This window comes from Cupressus sempervirens, chromosome 3 (assembly GCF_028749045.1).
Source record: "Cupressus sempervirens isolate cs-2001-9-10 chromosome 3, ASM2874904v1, whole genome shotgun sequence".
NCBI classification, from domain to species: Eukaryota; Viridiplantae; Streptophyta; class Pinopsida; order Cupressales; family Cupressaceae; genus Cupressus; species Cupressus sempervirens.
In genome coordinates this window covers 714,048,823-714,074,149 of record NC_143120.1, presented here as the reverse complement: position 1 = coordinate 714,074,149, position 25,327 = coordinate 714,048,823, and the positions used below count along the sequence as shown (strand labels likewise).

The window sequence follows — 25,327 nt, the reverse complement described above, 5'->3', positions numbered from 1 at the left end:
ATGTGCATATCAACTAGTCATCTTGTATAAGTGATGTATGCTTGATCCACCATTGTGTGAACTTGAGTTAGGGAATAATATGACCCTTTGTGAATTTGTGTGCTTATATAGTTATGATTGGTATGGAATTAACACTTATTGGAAATGTGTTGTTATCATTTTAGTGTAATTGTGCTAATTTAAAAGTAGAGTTTTAATTAATATAATGATTTAGAAGAGATTGGAGATCTCATACAAGAGGCAAGGATGAGTTTTCTCTATCGTTGGGTAATGACTACAAAGCCTTTGATTCCCAAAGGTCATATGTAGACAGGGGCATCATGAATGAACTCTTGAGGTTTAGAAATGACCCTATCATAAGGAGCTTACCACTTTCCAATGCAAGCATATGAGTGGTGGTTTGGGTTTATTGCCACAATATGGTTGGAGAAGTTATTAAGTCAGCACTCATATATAAGATTGAAAATGCTTGGTCGATTTAATTTGTAATTGTTGTGAAATGAATTTAAAGAAGAAATATTAATATATGAGTGACAATTATTACATCTTTTGCTTGGCCAATTTACTTGTGAATGAATCAATTGTTGGCGAGGTGGGGGCGGGTGTGCAAGGAAAGGACTTGGATTTGGCATTGTCAAACTTGGACATCAAGGGAAAAAGTTTCTGGGAATTGAGGAGCAAAGAGGTAAGCACTTGAGGGAAGGGATAGCCAAAACTCTGGTCCTGAAAGCAAAAGATTTTGGAGATCAGAGAGATCATGAATATGGTAGCCGGGGAAGGGAAATTAAAACCTGAACACAAAGCACCGAAGACTTAGTTTTTTCTCTGATTTTTGCCCCTGATAGCACATGGGTACATGGACAGTGAATATGACAACACATGCACAATCTTTGACAAAGGAAGACCCACTAGGAAACATCTCAGATTAATTATTTATGATGGGGACAAGAAGGCCAAAAGGGCATTAGGGTCTGGGACTCGAGCAAATTTGGCATTGAAAGTTTGAACCCCAACACTCTGCAGTCAAGCATACCAGTAAAGAATGGGACATAGAACTGATGCCTCATAACTATGGAAAACCATTATTGTTTGACAAAATGCTTTCAGAAATATGTAAAAGCATGCTTGTGCATGTGAGCTGTTTGATAAAAAATGCCTTAGTGAATATTTAACAGCACACACAGTGCAGAGTCATAGCTTATTCTTTATCAATATAATCCTTTTAGTCAACAATCCTTGCCAAGGTTTATGGGGAGAAGAATTGCCAAATGAAAGATAACATAATGCTAAACCAAGATTTCATCTCAGAACCATGTTCCACACTTTCAAACAAGAGCTGAACAAGAATATCTTTTGAATGAATAAATTCCAAACATTAAATGCTATTGATAATTTACTGGTCTAACTTGTAGAAAGAATCTTAATTACTAACAGTAACTTATCATTTGACAAAACAAGTGAAAGAAAAGTTCTGCTTTCAAGATTTTAATTCACCTCAATTTGCATATTGGTGCTGCCCCCTCGTGGTCCTCAAATTTAGGCCCTTGGTCCCCCAAAACAGCCCCCATGTGCCCGTCAGGAAATGCCATGGAACTATGGCTTTTCCCTTTCCTGAATGAGTTACCTTATGTTCACCTTCTTTCACTTCCTCCATTGAACTGCCCAAACCTGGAAAAACCATTCCATAGCACATTAACCCACTGCAATGGCCATGCAGACTTCTCCAAAGTGTGCAAAAAGGGCCCACCAAATTCTAAGCTTGTCCCCATTCATCCATGATCCGGAGAGTGTGTCACTCCCATTTTATCCTTTTTAATGGTAGTGACTGCAGACCCGTGCCGTCTTTAATGGAGTTGCAGGATCTGTTTTCTCCAGATCGAGTGAGGCTCCCAGGTGCAGGTTCACTTGTAGAGTTTGGAGCACAATACACAGACCTGTAGAATATATTTGACCAGAGACTTGAATCGCTTCAGGCAGTTCTGAATAATTTCTAATATTTTTCTTTGGTTTTTATTAATTATCATTTTAATTTATTTTTTTAATGTTGGGAATACTTCTTGCTAATAAACAAAATATTTCATTTGTGACATGAATGAGATTCTATATGCAAATGCACTTCAAAACTGTGATTTTGAACAGTCTACAACACTTATAACTGGGTGCATCTGAGATGTGTGACAAAATTTGGGACATTTGACACTTGAGTGACACAACTAGATGCTATTTTCGCTGTTATTTTGTTTATCTCATGCAATGACACCTCTTCAACTGAACCATATCATGCAATGACACCTTTCCAAGTCCATAAAGGCCACATAGTCTTGGTGTAAATACAATAAAAATAATTGCCTGACAGACATAGGCTGGGGTCTCATGGAAGGGAAGGGGACTTCCTAATTAATAGAGAGGTAGCTGCTTGAGATTTTTAAAAAAAAATTAAAACTGACAGTCCCATGAATTTTGTAGTCTATTTCAGCTTCAAACTTTAAGCTCCTAAATTTAAGAAAGATGGCGGTGTTGTCAGTGCATATCTGTCTAAATTTTAAAAACATGTTAAGAAAATGATTTTCCCTTCAAAATTAATTTTGTAACAAAAATCTGAGCTTAGATGTTTGAAAAGTGACAGAGAACATTCCTAAGCTGTGGGGCAATTTCTAGCCCACCCCATTTTTACACAAATATTCTAGCCTAAAAAGTAGGAGCTTGTAGTTTTTTTTGTTTTTTTTTGCAACCTCCTCTTGCTCAAAAAATAAATGGAGCCTAAGCCCCCTCCATGGGACTCCACCCCTTCTGTTCCTACAGGCTCATAGAGTACAATTTTCAGAAGCAGCCAACTTATTGAGGAGAAACCTTCTAAAGAAAGCTTTTTGAGAGACATCTCTTAAACAATACATCTTCAGATTTTTTGGGCTGTTTTCTTTTGCGAATTGTTATCTTCCTTTTTTTTTATTTAATAGCTTAGGATATGGTCACATGGAGGGTACTACGAAAACATTCTCATCAGGTGCAGCTAAGAATTTTTAGGAGCCTTTGACAATCAGGGTATCCGGCAATGTTAAAAATAATTGAGTATATTAGGAAGATGGTGGTCACATGGATTCTCTAGTAGCAGCTAATGCTAAAAATATGTACATGCCCTCAGATGGCATCATGTGGCCAAAAAGTAACCTAAAGCTCAAGAAACTCTCAACTCCACCAAAAATACAACTGCTAGGAATCTAAGAACTAAAAAGTATAGATAAGGATTCTATCTCAACTCCACCACAAATGCAACTGCTAAAAATCTAAGTACTAAAAAGTATAGATAAAGATTGTTTTTATCCTATAGCCACTTTTCTTCATTTCAAGGGAATTTCCCGTGCCATAAAAATAAGCCCTGAAGCTCCAATCATGGGGCAACTTACTAAAAAGCTGCCCCATAATGCATTTTGAATGATGGATAGATGTTGTCCTATTCTCTGAAGCTAGGGTTCCAGATTATTCTCTAGTACCTTTGAATATGTTCTTCCATCTCTGAGATCCATGTTCTGTATTTCTACACTTTATAATTAGAGATGGCTTAGTGGACGTTTACTGTTCCAAGACTTGTTTTGATGATTTTTGGACATCAATGTACATTACAGCCTTCTCTCTCATTTTTCTTCTTGTTTTTAGCAATTTGAAGTTTCTCCTTTTTCACTTCTTGATCTTAGTGGAATCTTTTTTTAATCTTATTTCATTCAGCTTTCTCATGAAATGTTGCCATTTGTCTCAGTTCAAAATTTCTTCAATGACATTCTTTTCATTTGGTACATGATTAAGCCATTGGAAACATAGTCAATATTTATTTATTATTTGCAAGTTTGAAACCTAATTTACCTTTTGTATACATAAAGGTCTGTGTGTACATCTCAGAAGTTATAGGGGCTGGCCCGGTCATAGTTGCTGAGCTACTACTTCCTCCTGTTACAACCAAGAAAGAAACACTCTTTCCAACTGCTATGCCAGAACAAAACTCCTCACATCTGATAGCCAAAATAGGGAGTGCTTTGGAACTTGATTGCTGTGTCACAGAAACAGACAACAGTTACAAATAGTATGCCGTTTCATGACCTGGAGTATCCTAAGCCTTCAAAGGCAGCAATGACTTCAATTACCAACAGTTATGTGAGCATATGAGCCATCAACCACTGATGAAGATGACAAAAGCAGAAAGAAACAACCATTGCAGGTAAGAAAAAATGTCTCCTGCTGTTACAAATTCTTAAATGCTAGAACAGTAAAAAAAGATGGTGTCGGTGGCGATGGGTGGGGGGGTCAACCACATTGATTAAACTTGGTAGAATTATGCATAAGCAGTCTGCAATGATATTCTTGCAAGTTTTCTTCATAAACTCCTGTCAAATGACTATAACATTGGATGCCTGTCTCCATGTGGTATTCCAGTTCCCCTAAAAAGCAGATTTGAGAGAAAGCTGGCAAGGAGAGTACTAAATTGTAGAAAAATGCTTGCAATGATATGGAAGCCATCATGGGGCTAACATCAACGAGATTTCCAACATGATTAGAATCCAATAGATAACTGCTAGTCTTGATGAATATCCAACTGTAACAAGAAACAACCCCATTTTCCGGATTATAGCTAACAACTAGCATAACATCAAAATACAATTATTACTTCACATTCATGAGAAGACAGTTATAACAGCTATGTTCATACAAGAGAGATTAATGGTTACAATCATTCTAACTGAAATATCATAGCTAACATTTGAAGGCATCATCAATGAAATTAGATAGAAGATTTAAGTTTTCCATACCCTAAATTCCGAACCCATAAATCCTCCTAGGGCAGCATCTGCAAAACCTAGGTTAGTCCACATATACCACTTAGGGCACAAATAGTTATACAACCATATTGAAATGACAAATACCATTCAGGGCATCAAATACCATTGTATCATAATGACCAATACTATTTAGGACATCAAATACCATTTTATCATTATGACCAATACCATTTAGGGCATCAAATACCACTGTATCATCCCTTTTCTTTCCTATTGCTAATTATGGCAATAACATATAGTTAAAAGATACATTCATATTCATTATTCACATAAATGAAAGACAGATATAACAACCATCAGATAAGACTATCTCATGCATATAGATACATTTCATGTTCATTTGGAAAATCAACTCATTTAACTATTTTTCGAATACATTAAGAGGAACTGATTTCTAAGCATTGAAGGGAATAAATGATTAAACAATATTAATTAATCTAACATATCTTCAACTTGCAATTTCAAATTTATTAAAGTAAAATACCTGTTACCAGCAGTTTTTTGAATGCATAACTTATCTCTGTCTTGTGCGTGTCTCGACATCTGGTGGAGAGAAGAAGCATTTTCAGGGGTTTAACCTTCTAGCCGTAGACCCTTAAATATCCCCACACAATCTCATCCAAGAAAAGCTCTACCTACCTAGAAAAATAGACAGGGAACACGTTATCCAACCACTGAGCATTTTGGTATTTAGAGTAACTACTCATTGCTCAACTTGACAACAAGAATTATATATTGGACAACCATGAATTGACTCAGTATTTACAGTTTAATCATTTAATTACTTTCATTTATTGACATCCATTTGTTCTTGCAAGGATGCTTCTCCTCCCCACCCATTAATGCTTGACCCTTCTGGTCTTGGGTGTAACTTGGGAGATTCTTGTTAAAGTTTGTAGCTACGATAGAGATCTTTATCTCTCAGAATTTGGATGTTATTACCATTTTTTGTCATCTTGAGCTGAAAAGGACACTTAAGTTTAATTTGTAATAATAAATGTAAATGACATGTGTCATTCACATGCATTGAGGCATGAATATTCAAAGAGTCATAATTAATTATAGGAGTTATGAGAATCTTAAGAGACCTTTGGTTATAATATGAAGAGTCTCTCCTATAGTTATATATTTGCATCAAGCAAAGGATATTGTACATTTGAACATTGCATTATCAATAAAGATATATTTGTGTTGTGTGGCTGAGTTTTCCCTTCATTCTTGAACAATTTTCCCAAGACATTTATGGTGTTCTTTGTTTCAGTTTTGTCTCTTTTATTGCTAGTTATCTTCATGGATTTTTGGGCTCTAGATTTAACATTGTATCAGAGCCAGGTTGATTACAGCAATGAAGGAAGTTTTTTATATACTCATTGACATTTGGTTTTGAGTTAATTTTAGATAGCAGCAAGTAGAATTCAATTACTTGCATCTATTCTTTATTTCCAGTTACATTAGCGTAATGTGCTCACCTTTTGTTTCTTTTATTTTGGATGCCTCTTTCAAGTTGACTTTGTTATGTCTTGGCACTGTATTTTATTTTATTTTCCTTCATGAATGCGAGCATTTTTTTTGTGGCTCATGTGTGCTATCCTTCTTAGCATCCAAATAAGTCGCTAATCTTTTCTTAGGTCAGTTTCGGTAAAGATAGCTTCTGTCATTTCTTCTCTAGCGTGGATAATTAATCTTCAACGTTGTTAAAATTATTATCATTATGCTCCCTGTCATGTTGATGTCACAGTAATCTTAAGGTATTATTGTCATCTATGTTTTCAGTATTTCAGAGTATTGTGGCAAGATGTGCCGGGTTTTCTATTGATGTTGTCTTCCGATGTTTTATTATAATGGCTTCTGTGGCTTATATTAGAGTTGGTTATTCCATATACATTTTTAATCAGACTTGGTAAATGAATTGAAGACGTGCGGTGGATGCTTCTGCTTATGTCCACTGTGAACATTCTTGTGTGTAACTATTGAGTGTTCTTTTATTATTTGCATGATATTTTAAGCATGTCATTTATTTTATGTGCCGTTATTATTATTTGTGTCACGTCAATTTATGTCCATTCTAGGCATCGTCGGTTTCATTCTAAGACTTTGCCATTTCAATTTCTTTTTGGCATCATAAATATTAGTTGCATGCATATCTGTACTTAATTGATCTGCTCTCTCAATCTGAGTTTCATAAGTTCTCTGAATTGAAATGGGGGATGAGTTATGGCAAAGCAAGTAGTTGCTATAGTTTTATGCTACACTCCAACTATACCGGCATTAATCCGGTCAGACAATCCTTCCAAAATTGCATTTGGAAAGCTTCGTGTGACTCAACACATTTACCATATTTCTTAGCATCAAGTGAACACCTGCAATATGCTAGCGAGATGGTTTGGTCATCGTATGTCTCAGTTGGTACTCTTCTTGCATTATGATTGATGATCTATGGAAGTTGTTGGGTTCTTTATGATTGTCGATTTAATTATGAGGGCAACCGTTTTCTTTTAATGTTGCCATGTGTTTATTATAACTGGAGTAACTTGATGTGGATAAGCAACCTCTCAGTTTTGACAGTATTATTTTGCTTCTATGATATCGGGATTCATAAGTCAAACTGTAATGAAAGCTGAGCAAACCAAGTTAAGTATTTCTCTGTCCAGCCTATATATATATATATATATTTGGTTGGAATTCATTTATGATGAGATGCTTAAAGCTAACTTTTTGTCCTATCTCATAGGAAACTTTCAAACTGAATGGAATTATGGGATGAATAATTTTTAAGTTTTTCTCAGTAATTATTGGTTAGAACTTATGTGTTGCTGCTGTATGCATTACTGAGAGCGTGCAGTCCTATATATAAATACTGGTTATTAATCCTACATGATAAAAGGAGATCATACTACATCAGATAAGTATTCTAAGTATACTGGTAACATCTTCAAAGTATTCTATAAAGTGTTGATGATGGATTTTCACTGAAAAACAATTCATGTGAAAGAGATAAGTATTCTATAATGTTTATTTCAGAAATAAAATAATCTTATCTCTAATTTTTATTATAGATTGATTTAATTTCTATTGGTTGCAGGATGCAACAAGAATCATGAGATGAGATAGTGTTAAAGATATATAAATGCATTCAGATACGAAGCTTAGAACTCCAGAGGGAGCTTGTGATCTAGAGGGAGGCTTCATAATTAAAGAGGGAGTGCCGATGAAATCCCCTTCATTCTCATATATGCTTGTGATGCTTGTGGTATTTATAAAATTTGAGACTGAAATGGAATCAAGTCTTAATTTGTTAATGTCTATTTTATTCTTGTGTGAATAAATGAGATTGTAAAATCAGCTATGATAACTCTTTCACTATGCGATAGGGAACATCATGTTGAGAGAGTCCATGATGTCATCATGTTGAGAGAGTCCATGAACATCATGTTGAGAGAGTACATGATGTCAACATGTTGAGAGATTTCGTGATGGGAGTTGGATGTCATGTTGAGAGATTCCATGACAGTTCATGAGATCATGATAAAAGGCTTAACTATCTGTCATGTTGAGTGATTCCATGAATGTGATTAATTGTTACAGTGTTGAGCGATTCCATGAATACAAGTATTTGTTTCAGGTTTTCATGTTGAGCAACTCTATGAATTATATTTTGAATTCGTATGATCAGAATTTATCATTTACATTTTTTATTGCAGCTTTGTGTGACTGTTGAGCTAAAGATCTTACTCTTGCTAAGAGGGAGTGTTAAAGTTTGTAGCTGTGATAGAGATCTTTATCTCTCAGAATCTGGATGTTATTACCATTTTTTGTCATCTTGAGTTGAAAATGACACTTAAGTTTAATTTGTAATAATAAATGTAAATGACATGTGTCATTCACATGCATTGAGGCATGAATATTCGAAGAGTCATAATTAATTATAGGAGTTATGAGAATCTCAAGAGATCTTCGGTTATAATATGAAGATTCTCTCCTATAGTTATATATTTGCATCAAGCAAAGGATATTGTATATTTGAACATTTCATTATCAATAAAGATATATTTGTGTTGTGTGGTTGGGTTTTTCCCTTCATTCTTGAAGGGTTTTCCCAGGATATTTCTGGTGTTCTTTGTTTCAGTTTTATCTTTTTTATTGCTAGTTATCTTCATGGATTTTTGGGCTCTAGATTTAACAATTCCGAGCCATGTATAATGCAAGTATCAATCAATTCAGATTTATTTTCATCTGAACTGATCTTATCTCAGAAGTATATGGTCAATAACGCTGTATAAGTCAGATCGATGTCTTGTGTGATGTAATATATCGGTGCTTGCTTCATATATTCATGCACAATTTATGTCATTGGCAATGTGATCGTTGAACATTCATAGTGATGACAAATTATTTACAGTTGCAGGTCTGTATTATTGGTAGCACTTGATAAGCATGGTGACAAAAGAGATTCGGAAATTTCTATTATTTCCTTGGACAACACTCTATAGCCTTTATTTACGACCATTGTTGCTTCATTCATGATCAACGATGAACAATGACAATACAGAAACTCATTTACATCATTGATTTCAACATTCGAATCAAATATGAACAGAGAATACGGTAATAAAATATAAGCAATGGTTGCATGACTTGTAGTTGAATTGATGCTCTGTCTAGCGCAACACGAGAACAATGAACTACAACGCAATGAATGCTACTGTAAACTGTTGGCAATAGTGTTGGTATGATTCGCAAAGTCACATTCCAAATCTTTGTCTCTTTAAATAATCATGTAGCCGTATATATTTCATGTGACTAGTAATTAGTTAGTTAAAATCAGTTGAATGTTATGATCGTGGGAAATGAAAATTTTTGTTGATTGTTTGATTCACATGAAGATGATGTGTTAGTTGTTAGCTACAAATTAATTGAAAATGATTATTATTATTTCTTTTCTCAAGAAGTTATAAAAATAGTGTCATTGGTATTGGTGGTTAGTCGTTATGATAATTATGAATCAGTTTTGATTATAATTGAGAAATATGTTATTATCATGGAGATACTCTTTTTAATTATAGTAGCAGACGAAGTGGGGAAGCATTGCTAAACGGGATTTAAGGAATAGGGCACCAAAAAGGTCCATTGTCAAACCATTAGGTATGGGATCTAACTATCTTGGTGAAGGATTTAACGGCTAGGCAACAGAGAGTGTGCCTTGGACAATTATGAGCTACCCAATTGGTTCTTAATGCAGAAGAAAAACATTAAACATTTAATAACTTAAAATAATTTGTTACCTTCTTTTCACCTTGGGATTATTGAGTGGTCATCAGAAGTAACTCTATGTATTAACACCATGTTATTTTTTTGCTAACATCTATAATTGCACCTATATATATATATATATACACACACACACGTACATGCATGCATGCACAATCAACATATTGATAAAAGGAACTATATGTGCTTCCAAAATTGCACATGCATATATATATGTATGTATGTATGTATGTACATACAACTATAGGTATTACCAATTAGCATGATGCCAATGTCTATTGGTTATATAAATCTTGAGAAATATAATCTCTAAGTCTTTAATTGGCTCCATGTCATTGAGTGAATGCCACCTTTATACCGGCATTATTCCTTTTGAATTTTATAAGATTTGAAGAGTTTCTTATGACCAATGATGGCCATGCATGACACTCCTTTCTTGTAACCGATGGAGCATGCAAGAGGTCTATTTTACACTCCCTACTGCCAAGGAAATATTCTCTTGATTTTCATTTTCTTTTGCACTTGATTGCTTTGAGTTAGCGAGCAAGAAATCTTTCCCATTACTACAACTCCTTTTGGAGACTCATTACCATACCTGTTCCACATATCATGATATCACAACTGCAGAATCAGTCACACCATTGTCGGCAATACAAGAAGCTATTTTTCGTGTTGAAGCTTGTGTTGTCAGATCATGACAACTGATCATAAACATCATTCTCAAGTCATGCAATCATTTACTCAAGCTTGTTTTTATATATTTCTCTGTCTTTTCTGATTGTTTCATGATGATTTTCCATGATGGAAATGAATGACTATGGTGATAATGTACATCCACGATCATGTATAAGCATGATGGTTGTAACCAGAGGCTTAAAGTGTATGGATTATGAAAGCCTATGAACTACTTCATCTTATTATATTTTTTTTATTCATGCATATCGGGTGCTATCATTTATATGGACCTACATAATCATGTACAGATAGACTCCATTGTAATTGTTTAACAAACACTTGTAAAATGCATATCATATACATTATACATAGAGTTGGTTCCATTATATTTCATTAGGCCTACATCTGACTTATACATTGGTATCACTCAAATGCCATTGAGATAAGAATCAGATTGGAGGAAATAAATTCTGAATGAAAAGTTGAATGCATTTTTACCTAGAAATCTCCCAAGATACACCCGAGACCAAAAGGGTCAAGCATAAATAAACAATTAAGACTGCTTAGACCAAGTCAGCTCATGGTTGTCCAACTCCAAAGTATATTCAATTGTCAAGTTGAGCGGTGGTGATCGGGCTTATACAAGGCCCATCTAAATCATTGGCTAAGGTAGGTTAGAGGCATGCTTGTTGCATGTTGCCTCACTTTTGTTTCCTAGTCAATTGACAAAAGTGAGTTTTGCATTTTAGATGAGATCAATCTTTTTCCCAAAATGTTCAAGTCTAGGTCTAGTTTCCCGCAGGCTAGGTGATCTCTCTCGGATTTTCCATTTCGCCTTCTCTCTCTATAGCCTGGTGGGTTTGTCTTTTACCTTGTGATTGGTCGGGTAAGTTAGTACCTAGAACAATAGAGATTGAATTTGCTCATTGCAGATTAGATATATGTTCTATTTGCTCGTGAGATGTCACCTCTTGATAAAACAGGTGTTTGCGAAAATTCGGAACTTGTCTTCTCCTTGGCGGGTTTTCCACCCATGAAGACAATTTTCTGCGAAAGATCGTTTCAAGACGTACATAATTCAAGAAGATCCAAAAGGTGCAGAATTTCAAAGAAATTGATGTTTGAATCCAAAATAAGACTCCCAAACATTATTCAAATTCATTATTACTTAAATATTTAGCCTTGGCAGAAAACCTAAAATCATCTTTTCCTCGGCGGGTTTTCCACCCATGAAGACAATTTTTCGCAAAACAGTTTGAGGCAAAAAGAAAGATGTTAAATGGTTCTCAAACAAGTCCTCGCACCTTAACCAAGCATCCCCAACTACTAGAGAAGCAATCGCCAAAGATTCAACCTAGAAGGAAGCATTAGTGGAAAAATGAAAATCGTCTTCTCCTCGGCAGGTTTCCAACCCATGAAGACAGTTTTCTGACTATTCAAGAAAGATCAAGCTAATGATTGAATTTGGAACCCATACTAGATTTAGAGTACGCTACAATGATATTAGAATGGATCGAACCATTATGGAAAGAAGATATAGTCGAAATCTCACTTGGTGGAATTTCCTCAACAGGGTACCCCAATGGTAACTTTTTGAAACTTAAAGGAAAACGAAAAAGTAAGTAATGGGCTTACAAAAAGTTACTGTTGAGCTCAATGGAATGGTGAAAAGACCCCTAAACGTTCATTGAGCTTTTGCATTTACTATCCAATGGGTATTTCCTTAAATTTCGTCCATGTAGCGCGAATATTGAAGAATAACGGATGATTCGAGGTTCTCATATAAAGATGCACTAAGCAGTTGAATCAATTAGATCTGTTCTTTGATTCCTCATTCTATCAATACACAGCTTCTGAAAAGTTTGTAACTATTGCATTTGTTGTCTTATTCAATCTCTCAATTCAAAATTTTATTCACAAACTCATGGCAACCAAGTTCACGAGTTTCAATGGTTTGACTGGGATCAAGTCCCAACTGCAGAGTTTCATGGAAACATCTCTCCGTTTCTATGACATGGAAGATTTCCAAAGGAGGGTGAAGTCTAAACGAATTCACCCCATTATTGAGAAACTCTGAGGATGCGATTTAGTCGAGGCCGCTGGCTTTCAGGTTGCAGTTAAAGCCCCTGAGTTGATTTACGAATGCATTCATCACTACAAGCCAGAAACCAGGCAAATTGTTCTACCTGATGATACGGTGCTAATCTTAATTGATAGGCAAACAGTGGTGAATTGACTTTGTGTACCAGAGTGGGAGGAGTTCTCTGACTTAGGCTTTGGTGGAGCTATCTCAAAATTCTCAGCAAAGAAGATGATCTGGAGGAAGGAAATCATGAGGACATGGTTCCAGAAGCCACGAAGTGATAAGAGCAAAGTTCCCAAAACTTTTTTTGGAACCAACCTTTAGCCAAAAATCATTGATATTTTGGTTCTTCTACATAGGTTGAAAGGTGAGGTAGAAGCCTTAAATTTCATTGAGCAATATTTCTTTCTAATTCAAGTCATATGCTCAAATACCCAGTACATTGATTGGGCACAAGAGGTAAGCGAAATTCTGTCCAATGCTCTCTAGACAACCAAGTTTTACAATACATTCCACATGTCTTCCTTCTTGATTTACATGTTGGCCTCATTGCAATTATGGCCCGACCTTCCAAGATTAGAGAATTTCCCTGATGATGTTAAGTCTTATGAGTTTTATCCATGTCTCCAATTACAAAATAGTTATGTGGATTATATTAAGGTAAATGATGCATTTACCATGAGGATTTGCAGGGAACTACAGGGATGCCCGGAAAGGAGATTCAGTCTAGAAGCCATGGTTGCCATCAATTAGTTTGGGTGTTATTTTATTTAGTTCTCATCATGATTGTGTTGATCGTGATCGTGTTGATCAAGATTATATGGCAAGCTTTGCAAGTGAACATACTGAGCGGAAGCCTAAAGAAGAAAAGATACGAATTCCCCATGAAAGTTGGAGCCTTCAGTTGCAACACTTGGTCTGATGCTAAGAACATGATGGTGTTCGAAAAGAAAATATAAGTTGGACATGTATGAAGTCTCGAGGCCTATGTTCGACCCAAATGGGTATGCCAGAGATGTCCTGCAGATTGGGAGTGCGATAAAACACATCACTACCATTGAGGATTATTGGGCCAATTGCAAGGATGGGTTCGAGAGCCGTGATCGAGCCTTTGCGAGGTTAACAATTGACCAAGTGAAGATGTATAAGGTGAACATTGATGTAGATGGAGTTGAAGACGATGGTCAAAATATGTATAGTAATACCTATTTGACCAACCTGAGAAACACTCCCATAAGTTTAGAACCCTTTGCAGATGTTGTGGAGGATCTAGATACGATGATGGCCAGAATCTACAAGAGAACTGTTAAGTGGGCCGAGTGCACTACGACACGGAGAAGCACAAGCAAAGGCACGCCCGCCCAGTCCTCTGCAAATATAGCAGCACCTTCATCTTCTCAAAGTAGTGTTTCAGGCACAATCCTACCTCTCACTCAAAGACCCACTCAGCTAGCAGGAGGAGGAGATCAGCCTCCTAACAAGAACATACCACTTGATAAAACTTGTCAAGATGGTTCAGTGCTAGTAATTGGAATAGAGACAAAGTCTGAGAAGAAGGCAGAAGAATTGAAGGATAGTGCAGTCACAGTGGCTCTCTCACCCCACAACAATCCAGTTCCATCCATAAGCACTGCATTACTCCTACCAAGTAGCCCCCAAATACAAGTGGTTGACCTTGGAGATGGAGGGAGTAGTGAAAGTGAATCTACAGAGTCAGATGAAGCAGCAAAAGAAGTATTTGGGGCGGAAAAAGCATCTGAAGCGGAGAAAGTGCCTCAAGCTCCAAAACTCATTCCCTCAGTTGCAAAGGATCCTTTCTCTTCAGCTTCAAAGACATTGACTCCTGTTAGGAGGACAATGTTCAGTAAAGATACACTAGGGACTACGTCCAAGGTAATTGGCACCGAGTCATGGCTTGAGGATACCTTGGACAGAAAGAGGAAGAGGAAAGAAGAGGGAGTCCCCAACAAACAAACTTTATCTCTAGCTATCCATTATGGATTGACATTAAGTAAAGTTAAGGAGCAGAAGACCCTATCAATTCTTGGATAAGACCCTCATACAGGAGACTTAACTATTGAGATGGCTAAGCACACCAAGGAGGAGAGAATTGAAGACTTAACTACAGATGACTTCACATTGCAGTCTCTGGACCTCGGAGAAGTTAGACACGACACCAAAGTGGGTTTGTGGAAATCAACATATGAAGTGATACAGGGACAACTTGAAGGTCTCAAACTAGCCAAAGTTAGAATGAAGGTAGAGATCCACGAACTTAACTGCTTCATTAGGCAGCTAATCACCCCGCTAGCAAGTATTTCGGGAGTGTCACTTACCAGCGACCCTACAGCCACAAACATTCAAGCTATCATCTCCCAGCTACAAGAAGACAAGAACTTCGAGAAAATTGGTAGGGAGTGGAGTGGAAAACTCAACTCTGAGGGACTTGCAATCATAGAGCGACTCAGTAATGCAATACTGAGGCTTGAAATGGAGGAAGATAACATCTCAGCTAATTGGGCTACCATGTCAGCAGAAAAGGCCAAGAGTGAGGATTACATCGCCTTATTGAAAATGGTCATGCAAATGAAGTCTAAGGAAGCAGTGGAGGCCAAGATTCTGCCTAAGGGAGATGAGCCCTTATTTGAATGGCTACAGAATATGCAATTCAAAGCTGAAATGATTTTAATGGCAAAAGAAGGATTAAAGGAAATAGAGGGCAAAGTCAAAGAGGAACAGGACAAAAACTACAAATTGCTATAGGGCCTACATACTGACTCCCAAACCAGTGGGCAAGGAAAGGGAGTAATTGGAGTTGCTGTCATGCAGAAGAATTCCTCTAGTTATCTAGATAATCTAATAGAGAAATCTTCTAATCACCAAAATAGAGTGTCGGATCTCCAACGGCTCAGCGGATGTGTACACGTGGCTACGAAGGAAATACAAGAAAGGTTGAATGCTATCAAAGACCTAGCTCGAGAGCACTCCAAGTGGCTCCTCAGATACACCAACGTTCATGTTCACCGACATGAAGATCTTATTCCAATCATTGTCGTCGCCAAGGCCTATAAGACAAAGTCTAAAAAGGGAAAGAAGGCGAAGTGAAATTTCTCCCACCCTTTCGTATTTTGATGAGCAATTGTAACTGATAACTAGCTCCTTGTCATTTGTCATTTTTGAGGAGATGAACCGGTCTAGTTCCTTTTTGCAACGGTCATTTCAAAATCCTATATGTACCTAATTGAAAGATTAATGAAAGGCCGGCTAATTTTTGGTGTGAAATACTTCATGTTGCAGAGACAAGTTGAATGTGTTTTATGTCAATTATTTACTATTCCATTGTTTGTGATAGTTTAAGATGTCTCTTTTAGTTGAATTAAGGAATAAACAGAGCTTTGTTCCCCTGTTCAATGCAACAAACTAAAGATAATAATAGTGTTATTGGAGGTTAAAAAGAGATTTTTTCTTGCATTATTCTTTAAGTTAGTCCCCTGCATATTAAAGTTAGAAACATTTTAAATTGCCTTTTCATAGATAGAATTCATTATTGTATCTTCAAACTCTGAGGGTTCATAAGATGTTTAAGTTCACAAATTTGATTAGCATTAGCACCTGAATCTTTGCCTGAGTTAGTTCCTATTTAGGCCTAACTTGGTTTACCTCTTCTGTTCTCTAGTCATAACAAATCCCATTTAGAATTAGGGACAAACCAAATTCATTGCAAATCGCAAACTCAAGGGAGCTATACCTACGAATTCAGAGGGAAGTCAATCACTCAGTTACAATTTCCCAACTGTTGTAACACTGCAATTGATCACTAGAGGTCAGGGTGCTAGTTGATAGAGGGGAGGTTGTTGGAGGAATTCCATTGCCTTGTCTGCTGCTTAGCCGACACTCTAACACCGGAATGCTTGGGTGGAAAGACTATGGTGCCCCAAGCCTAACCCCGGGGTAGGGAGGGCCTTTCTTGTATGAGATTGTGTGGGGATATGTCAAGGTCCATAGTTGGGAGGTTAAGCCTATGTTAATGCTTCTCCTCTTCACTAGATGTCGAGGCTTGTACAACACATTGACAGATATTTTGACTCATGTATGAATCTTTATCTTTCGCTCATTCTTACTTTAATTTCATGTTACCCTTGAAATGTGTGTGTGTGTGTGGTTTCTATTGAGTGTGATTGCAAAAGTTAGTTATGGAAGTTATATTAATTTCCTTCATATGAATCTGAAATAGTTGTTGTTTTAATTTTTTTTACGTACTCTTGTGAAATGAAATCACTTATTTTTCTGAATATGTTCTCTAAATTCCAGCCTATGAGAAATGGTATGTTACACGCAACCTTTGATATTCGCTATATGATGTAGGGATTCACGATATACTATCAATGGAAGTTGCAATTGGCTTGAGGCCATGAGAGGGAGTTCTTGCAATAATTATAAACTCGGAAACGATTGCAGGAAGAAAAGGAATGCTTCTCAGGCAGCGGGGAGAGTAATAAATAGATCATCTGCATGCTATCTTAGTTACAAGAAAGAGTGGCGGTGCATGGTCAGCCATCAGTCACAAGTAACTCCACCACTTTTAAATTTTAAAAGAAACATAAGCCGATGTGAAGGTGGCAATCGCTTAACAATATGGAGCCAACATTAAAGATAATAAAGGTTATCTTTCCTCATATTTTTTTATGTATTGGCATCATGCTATTTGGGCCACCTCCATTTGTACGTACATACATACATACATACATACATGTATTATACACACACACACACACACACACACATGTATGTGCAAGTACAGATGTTAAGATAACATGGTGTCAATATATAGAATTATAATCAGGAGACTACACAACAATCTCAGATAAAAAGGTAACAATTTATATTATTATTTAAATGCTTAATTTTTTCTTGATAAGCATTATGAATTGACTGAATAGCTCATGGTTGTCCAATGTAGACTCTTGCTTTCCTAGCCATTTACCCTTAGCCATGGTGGTTCAGGGCTCATACCTATTTGCTCAGTGTTACAGAATCTGGAAGGACATTATTCAGAATGAAAAATCAATAAGAAAACAACGCCATTTCCCACCCTTGTCAGTGTGTCCCAGCGCCTACCTTGTGGACTGATAAAAAACTGTATGGCATTCTGTGGTATCTAACTTCTACAATTTTGGTGCTATAGGAAGGAGAATAATGTCTGATCTGGAAAGTGACGAGGTACAACTTTGAATGCTGAGTGATGAAATGTCTAGTTCTATTTTTTGAAAATCATCTATTACAAAACCATCCAGTCTCTCCAAGATTAATATAAGTATATTAATAAATAAACTGCAGCAGTCAAGGGGAAGTTCCATACCTGCAAGAGCAGAAAACATCTGCAGAGTTTGGAAAGGCAAACTGCTGCAACCTTTTTCAGTATTTGCTGGCAATGATACTATCAATGCAGAAGAATTTTTCACTCTAATCTGGGACCTTGAGCATGCTCTTGAACTTAGAATTAGAGGTCTCCTGGTAGAAAGTGATTCTATGATCACAATTAGAAGTTTAATGAAATGCTTCTTTGGGAATTCATGCACTTATATTGTTCCAAGTGTTTTATATTACTCCCCAAAGAAATCCAGGATTTTATCTCCTTCCTTCAATTCAATAATCCTCATTTTTCTAGGGGGAAGAAATAAAAATTAATAGTTCAACCAACCTTGGAATTGACACACTTCTCTACTTAGAATATTTCTTCTAACTAGCTCAAAGAGTAAAAATATTCTAATTTCAAATGGACAAACAGTAACTTGAGATAATTCTGTGAATGATGAGTTAACTACACAAGCTATTGAGGAGGTGACTCACTACCCTTCCATTAACACCATGAAATCATACTTTGCTTTTCCCACGTTAGGTGGAATTATGCATCCTGAGGGGTACTGAGCTTCTTCAAAAAGGCTTTTTCGTTTGCATAGGCGAAGTTGTCCTCTTACTACTAAAGTTGTACCTTGCCACTTAGTCTTCCAAGTTAAGAGTTCATGTGATGGCTTTTTGAAAGTTGTAGGATTTAAGGCTTTTAGTAATCCTCTTAGGAGCTTAGCTAAATCTTCAAAAAGAGTACTATCAACCTCCTATCTATCACATTGAGCAACATTACAGCAAGATTTTGAAACTTGGCTACTTGTAGTGATTTCTAGCATGAGATCTCCTGCAGCTCACCGTACTTATGCACTAGTGACTCCAATTCCCATAGCCATCTATAATGATTTTGGCAATTTGCTAATGGTTTCTCACACTACTTCTCAATTTGCTTGTACACTGGATACTAATCACTGTCACTTGAGCTCTATCGAATACGAAGGTGAAGGCAAGTTCTAGATTGCTTTTGCTTCCTTTGTTAAACATGTTTCCACCTTTCTTGTGCCTGTAGACAAGACATATAGTGTTTTATGAAACTCAAATTGAATGAGTATGCCAAAACAACATGCAATTGTAGTAGTGATTGCATCCCACCTTGTTAGGTCTTCAGGGGTGTTCATCCCAATAGAACAGATGTGCTACACACTTCACAATTCCACCAAGCATGTCTTAGCTAAACAAAAGCCATTCCTTAAATAGGAGCTCCAACATAGGTCAGCCAAGTCAGCCTTAGCATAAAAAAAAATGTTATTCAAAATTATTATGGATTAGATCCTAGGTCGCCAAGGCCTGGCTTTATTTAATTTAATTTTTATTACTTAAATTCTAAGTTGCTGGTTCAGATTCCGGTACGGATGCAGGTTTGAGATTTGAATTCGGAATTCGTTAAATTTTTTTGGGCTTGGGTTTGGATTCATTTTGGATTCATCCGTATAAAAACATATGTTTTTAAAAAAAATATATATGTGTGTATATATATGCAACAAAAAATAAATCCATACTTGAATCTACTAATAGTAAAGGAACATAGCATAATACACCACCAAATCTATGTTTCAGTTCAATAGGACATTAATTGCATCATTTAGCACTACATACAACTTGATGCACTTGCTTGGTCACATGCATGGAACATATTTCCATATCATGGGGACAGTTTGAGAATGAAAGGAATTGTCAAAAGATGATTAGAGCATTTCTAACCAGGGTATGTCATAAGATGATACAAATTTGAAGCCCCAGATTCAAACATATCATATCTTGTTAAAGGCATTCCTCTATAATCATCAATTTAGATGTCACCTATTGTCAATTTGGATTTCCTTTATAAGCAAGTTTTCATTTTCATACACAAAATGCATAAATGACATATAAACATCATTTTAGGGTTGAGAGATCAAAAAAACACTTTTAAAAGTCTAAAAAAAATGTTCCGAGACCAAATTCAGCCCAGGTCTAGACAGCAAATTCGTCAAAATACTGCCCGGGTTCCTCTGACAGAATTTGCAGCAAATTTGCAGCTCTACAAGAGAATATGGAGAGAATTTGACAAGGACCAGACTTTGTACAGAATTGAACCAGACTTTGAGGGTTGTTGGAGAGACTCTGGTAACTTAGCTTAAATTTATTTAACTAAAATAAAACAAACAAAAGGAAAGTAATAAGCACTGCTTAGCTGGCCGACCAGCCCTCATTAAATTGGGTTTACTGAGGTACCAAGCCAGAGAACAAATCCCCATGGAGCATGGGTAAAGAGATTTGCTTGAAAGAGGTACTGCAAACTGGTGACTCTTCTTACTACCCACAAAAAAGCCCATTCAAAGGGCTGGCTAATTCATTCTTTCATCATCAACATGGGAGACAATTTTGCTAGAGGTGCATTTTTTCAAAAGAAATTATTAGCATGCGTGTCAAGTGTGGTAGTTAGATTGGTATTCATAAAGACGAAATGACCGAGCAGGACTGCTTCTCATGTAATTTGAAAATTGCAGCGTACAAAAGACATGGTTACTATCACAAGGCATTGTTAATCTTCTTTCTCCAAATGCCACAAACAGGTGTTCAACCCAATCAGTTTCACCTTTGCCAGAGTCCTCCCTGCCTGTGCCAGAATAAGAGCTTTGGAACAGGGTATAAACATCCATCAGAGCATAGTGGAGAACAGATTCTTATAAGTTGTTTGTGTGAGTACCCTGATAGACTGTATGTCAAATGCAGAAATATACAGAAGGCAGAGGAACTGTTCGAAAAAAATAGAAATGTGGTTTCATGGACTGCAATGATTGCAGGATATGCACAAAACAGGTTCCTTGTAAAAGCTTTGGATGTGTTTAAGTAAGTGCAATTGAAAGGCACTAAGCTGGACATGACAACATATTCCGGCATCCTCTCAGCCTGTGCTAAAGTGGAAGCTTAGAAAGAGGGTATCCACATCCATCAAGCTACTGGAAAACGGATTTTTGTCAATTGGTGTAACTGTGGGTGCGCTGCTAAAGTTGTATAGGAAACGTCTAAAGCATACAAAAAGCACGCAAACTGTTTCACTATGTACCTCAAAGATATCTGGTACAATGGAATACCACGATTGCAGGATATGCACAGAATGGTGTTCTAGTCTGTGCTAAAATGGAAGCTTTTGGAACAAGGTATGCATATACATCAAAACATAATTGAAAGCGTTTTTTCCTTCCCATGTAGGAGTTGCAAGTATATTGATAGACATGTATGCAAAATGTGAAAGGATTAAAAGGCAAAGAAACTTTTTTGCAAAATGCCTCGAAATGTACTTTCGAAGACTGCAATTATTTCAGGATATGCAGAAAATGGTGTTGTTGACAAGGCCTTAACTCTATTAAAAGATACTAAAAAATTACAGGAAAAAGGAAAGGAGTAAGCTCGAAACCATACCTATCGTGGGACTCAAATCTTCGAAAGGACCGGTAGCGAAGCACAACTCAAGATTACTCTTGCCCACCATTAAATCCCAGAAAATTCAATCAGTTCACAATGACAAAAAGTGGATCTAACAAGAGCTCTGTTCGAGCTTGAGTCCCTTCCTTGTGTAAACAGTGTGTTTATGTGATGTATTTGTAGATTGTGCAGAGGCATGAAATCAAATAGTAGGAAATCAACGTATGCAAATTGTTTTATTTGTATTGAGATTTGAGTTAAAATGCTATGTTGAAGATTTTGTGTGTGTGTGTGTGTTGTTGCGGGAGTTTGACACATATGAGGAGAAATTAGAGTCGAGCAAAGATAATGGAGTCTGTAGGAAATCAGAGCTCGATGCATAGATAACCAGCAAATAATGCAAAATCTGTTCAGCTGAAATCTGAAAACTAAGAAGTGGAAGCAGTCCAATATTGATTTATTTTACAAAACATATATACAGTACGTTGATTACAACATAGTCTAGCTTGGTAATTCTAAGGTCTGATAACTGTATTGATATTGCTAAGTGCTGAAACACTCTATCTATGCCAACAAATAGTGGAGAGCAACAGGGCAAATAACATTGGCAGTCTTCTAGATGTCCATATTGCTGCTACGATAATCTGTTTGGCTAACAAGTGCTTTCAGTACAGAGCAATGTGTCCATTTATATATGCCATTTAAAGCATATTTGAATGTACAGGCTGCGAGATCTATCAGGATACGTTAGTTTTCAGGAGGCAATGGTCTGTGATGCATTCGTAGAAGTGGTAATTAGAAACCATGTTCATTAGCACTCTGCATATGCAAAGCATTTCATTGGTTCCCCCGGAAAGATGTTTAAGGGTAAAAATAAGATTATTTTTTCTACAGCCCTCTCTTAAACTGTACACACACAGCACTTGGTATATGCCCCCGACAAGACTAGTTACTCAATGTCTGACTGCTGCTATAAAAATACGTTAAACAAGAAAACCGAAATCAAAAGAACACTGCACTAGATGATTTAAGTCATTAAACATTTATTTTCTGAGTCATGTAAAGTTTGTATCATGATTCCATCGTTTCAATGCCATAGAAAATAAAAATAATTATTTGGGAAAGTTGTCTAATCTTATTTATTTCTGGCAGTACTACAAGCACATTAGCAGGTTTTGTTTCTCTGTGAAGTCTGAAGATTTTAAGATTGTCTTGGCTGTTTGAGAATTGTGGATATACGCTTGTGGGCTGGCCATTTGTTTATGAGAGGTAAAAATTGTTGCTAAATTTGTATTATTTTTTTTTGTGTTTGTTTGACCTCTGAAAATTGTTTGAGTTTTGTAACTTCTATATGCATTCAAACAAGTATTTGTTTCTGAATTCTTTTTTAATTTGTTGAGCGATAAATAAGTAGAACATGATTTTAGGAAATAATTCTTAACAGAGCCCTAACTAAAGCATATACTGTTTAAATTCTGGAAAATGTTTATGGTTCTAAAACATCCTACTGATCTTCCTACCAGATATTATATTATATTAGTTTTGCGAACTCTTATTAGCAATATTTTTGTTTCTTTTGACTGTTGCTTGGCTCTCTGTTTGCGTGCGGTATTTCCAAAACAATATTTTCAACTAACTTAAACTTCCCAAACCCAAATCCATATTGTGTTTTCCCTCTCATAATGTGTTTTAATGTAGTTCTCCATATCGTGTTTTCAACCAACTGAGAGGGAAAAACTACTTGCATCAGTTTAAAATTATTTGCCTTTTCTTTGTTAAAATTTATTTGTCATTTAACATAAACAATCTGTAAAATTTCAGTTGACAAAAATTTGGGAGATTTGAAAAATGGAAGTGGGGCTTATAACCAAATTCGGTTTTGTACTTTGCGGCTAGAATAAGTTGTGTAAATCCGTCCAAAAATCTCCATCATAAGTTGCTTAAACTGTTATGCTATAAGTAGTTCTATTTCAGAATTGCTAGTTCAATCGAGTGAGGGTAAAAGTTCACTGGATTTTGTGGGCATGTTCCCAAAGCGGTGATGTGGAACCCAGGGCCATGGACAACGTTAGATGTGGTCCTTGTGGTCAGTTTTTTATGCCTGACAGCTTCGATTTTTTAGGCCAGGCTAGCTGGGCAAGATCATGGGCACCCCTGGAAGTTCATGGGAGACACGCTGATACAAAAAACTAGATGATGTTGGAGGATGGTTACCGTAGGAGGATCTGTATACAGCCAAAGACCAGCACACTTTGGTCTACTGCGCACAAGGCCGGCCACAAATAAATTTGAAAACTAAAATAACAAGTAAAAACCAAAACCCTAGTTTTCATCCTGGGTCTAACGTTGCAAATTCTACAACTGCCAAAAACGCTTTGGCAAAAAATCAAATAAAAAATGCTTCACTTACAATTTTCCCTGAAAATGACTTCAAATGTCTCGCTTGCCCTCTCGATGGTAATAAAGATTAATCGCCCTCGAATTTGATGACCGTATTGGCCGTTTTAGCACTTTTGGATCTCGGGGAGAGGCACCAATAGTGGAGCGGGCTCACTTTGTCAATACATAGTTCTCACATGGAATGTCATGAGACTTTTTTTTTACAAGCGTAAAATGGACACTTAACTAATTATAACATAGGGTTTGAAGCTGCCACTCATCACGCAAGCTGTCTAAATAATCCATTTAGTTCGGAGTGTTCAAATATTGACTTTTTAGACATTTGACCAAAGCTCAATAATAAAATTGTCAATAGATGATTGTTTAGACATGATTTCTTATGAAAATATATACAAGTACATGATATGAAAGCAACATATTAAATATTTAAAGACTCCTAATATTTTTAAATAACATTTATTTTAGTTATATTTTATTCTTATATGAAACAAAAATAGACCAATTGTGGATCACATTGAACACAATTAAATTCAAATAGTAATACATTATAATTTTAAAAATCAATTAAAATATACAATAATATATATAAACCTATTTAAAATCTAATCTATTTAATTCATTTCGATTTTCAATTAATTAACACAATCACAAATTTACTACATCCTACAACCTAAATTGTTTATAACCTACCTTAAATTTGGGCACCATTAACCCAAAAGAATTTATCAATGCCCTTATTATGGACACCGTTATACCTATACTACTACTTCTAACACCTATTAATTTAAAAATCTAACTAAAAATTAAACACTATAATGTTGCTTACAAGATTTTTTATGCCCTAACATGTCCACGCATTGATCAAACCTGGGTGTAGCATACACATATTCATCCTGAAGCTTTTGACCTTGCATTTGCGATTGTGCCCTAAACGCAGCTTGGGGTTTATTTCATGTCGGCAGTGGATTGTGCATGGGGTTTATTTCGTCTGGGCATCAGCTTTATACCAAGCTGCTTTGAGCTATGGCAGTATGATGTATGGTGAAAAATTTACCCTAAATGCGCACATCTTTTCAGCCCACCAATAGTGCAGTATGAGGGCAGATGGCCTACTCGCCCACTCAAACAATGGGATGGGTGGTTAGCTTCTCTAGGGTAGGAGCCGACATTCCATCAATGTCGCCCCCGACCGAGCTATCCTCTGTCCAGGTCACCTTTACAATAGTAGGGGCAGCGCCTTTCGAGTTGTGGTGGGCAT

At 36.4% G+C, this 25,327-nt stretch overlaps 1 long non-coding RNA gene across 4 annotated transcripts; it reads right to left on the bottom strand.

Moving 5' to 3' along the window:
• Window positions 1-1,337: 1,337 nt before the first annotated feature.
• Window positions 1,338-24,279, bottom strand: LOC149568755 (uncharacterized). 4 transcript variants are annotated; one of them, XR_016362641.1, is made up of 4 exons: window positions 24,080-24,279; window positions 5,314-5,468; window positions 3,859-4,846; window positions 1,338-1,934 (listed from the first exon to the last, which is right to left on the bottom strand). It is a non-coding gene; the product is annotated as an uncharacterized LOC149568755 (long non-coding RNA). The 4 variants fall into 4 exon arrangements; XR_016362643.1 differs by lacking the exon at window positions 1,338-1,934 and having other exon boundaries at window positions 3,797-4,585; window positions 4,800-4,846; XR_016362642.1 differs by lacking the exon at window positions 1,338-1,934 and having other exon boundaries at window positions 3,797-4,585; window positions 4,800-4,837.
• Window positions 24,280-25,327: the final 1,048 nt, after the last annotated feature.